The sequence below is a fragment of the Protopterus annectens genome, chromosome 3.part1 (genome assembly GCF_019279795.1).
Source record: "Protopterus annectens isolate FY-2018-M chromosome 3.part1, PAN1.0, whole genome shotgun sequence".
NCBI lineage: Eukaryota > Metazoa > Chordata > Ceratodontiformes > Protopteridae > Protopterus > Protopterus annectens.
The window spans coordinates 34,699,027-34,700,956 of record NC_056732.1 but is presented as its reverse complement, the minus strand read 5'-3'; the positions used below and the strand labels follow the sequence as shown (position 1 = coordinate 34,700,956).

The window sequence follows — 1,930 nt, the reverse complement described above, 5'->3', positions numbered from 1 at the left end:
ACTTAATAGTAGGAAGTTAGCATTAGAGTAGTTCCTGAATATTCCAGTGTTAACTGGGGTTCCAGGTTTTATTTTTACTTTAAAGAATCTCTGTGCCTGTACATTTGTTGTCTTATATGATTCCCAGTTAATAGTGGGGTAACTAAAGTCGCCCATGAATATGGTATTGGGTTGGAAGGTGGGTGTTTCCAGTACGTTTGAATGCACGGTATAAGTTTCGTAGGTCATAGAAGGAGACCTATAGCTTGCAAGGAACTGGTATTTGATTTTTCCTATAGTACTTTGAACATGGAGAAGCTCAAGTGCATTGCCCTGTTTGACCAGCCTTGAGGTATATTTATTTTTAATGTAAATTGAAACACCTCCACCTTTAGTCTCTGTGTAGTAGCTGTACTAAATGTGTGGAAAGCATTATAAATTTCCACTGTCAGTGTGCTCTCCATGGCTTTAAACCATGTCTCAGTGTTTTGTTTAGATTCCTAGCACTGAGTAATAACACCTTTAGATTTTTTTTTTGGTTTTGATTTGCTACGTTGGATATACATTCAGTTTGGCATTGTGTAAAAAAGGCAATATGTGGAAGGACAATGTTTTAGCTAATATTTGAAAGCCTAGAGAGGAGAGGTGCAGACAATCCCTGGTAAAGCAGCGTGGTCTTTAGGCCATCTCCTTCCATGCTATCAAATATTACACCCCCTTAGAATGACACCAGAAAGTAAGGCAAATATTAAAGTCAGTCATCTTTTGTTCATATTGTGGCATCATCCTTGCAGGAGGTAGAATGCTGCTCAGTGCTAGGCTCACACCAGCCTGGGACACATATTCTGAGAGCTCTATGATATCTCTCTTCGTGTAGTCTAGGGAAGTATGTTTCAGGTCATTTACACCCACATGGACTATGATTGAGTCATACTGGTACTTGTGCTCCAGTGACCTGAATGTGTGCGTCATGTGGCAGATCCTGGCCCCTGATAAGCAACTGACCATGAGTTTCTCCTTACTCAGCCTGGTAAGAGGGACAGCAGTGTGTCTAACAATGGAGTCTCAAATGAGTAGAATGTTGGATTCTGTAGTGGCTTGCCCTACGGACTTAGAAGTAGAGGCTCCATGAGATGTCGCTGTATGTGGTGATGTGGGTGTTGTTTTGAAAAGGTCCATTTGGGGTTGTTGAGGGTATTTTTTTATGCATAGTTCATCTAGGAAAGCTTTGGGGTTTAGGAAGGTTACATTTACATGGCTCAGCATATGTGGGTCTATATGTCTGCTTTGAATTATGTGTGATAGGTGCAGCATGTGTTCTATTAACCACTTTATTGACATTATGAGTGCTTTTATGTGAGAGCTTTGCCTCCAGTGACATTATGTAAATACCATAAATTCTGCAGTTGAGTTTGCCACTCTTGGGGAGATCACAGGGGTAAAACCCAACCGAAATGTGCACTGGAAGAGCATAACCCTGGGGAAACTAACTTGTTGATAGCAGTATTCCCCTTGTCAGGGAAGTACTTAGTTATTTATTTGATAAATGAGTATTACTGGACATATTAGCTTGGAACATAAGTGGTTTATCAACCAGAGTAAAAGAAAGCTAAAAGTTGTTGTTGTTGTTGTTTGTCTTTTGGCTATTCCCGGTTAGGGGTCGCCACAGCAGAACTCCGGTCCACTAATGATTGGCAGTAGATTTTCACGAATGCCAAGGTGCCAGCTTGATGTCCAACCTTCAACGAAGGCACGCCCATTTACGCATGTCTTTCGAACGCCACCCAACCACTGGGAGGACATGCAGACTCCACACAGAAGGCACTCCAGCCGGGAATCGAACGGAAGAACCTCTTGCTGTGAGGCAACTACGCTACTGCTGCACCACCGCGGATATAAAAGAAAGGTAAAAGTAAGAATATTAAAACATTTTGGTGACATTAAAACGGCA

At 41.8% G+C, this 1,930-nt stretch overlaps 1 non-coding gene across 1 annotated transcript; it reads right to left on the bottom strand.

Moving 5' to 3' along the window:
• Positions 1-1,342: 1,342 nt before the first annotated feature.
• On the bottom strand, positions 1,343-1,506 carry LOC122798968. Its single transcript, XR_006364377.1, has one exon. It is a non-coding gene; the product is annotated as a U1 spliceosomal RNA (small nuclear RNA).
• Positions 1,507-1,930: the final 424 nt, after the last annotated feature.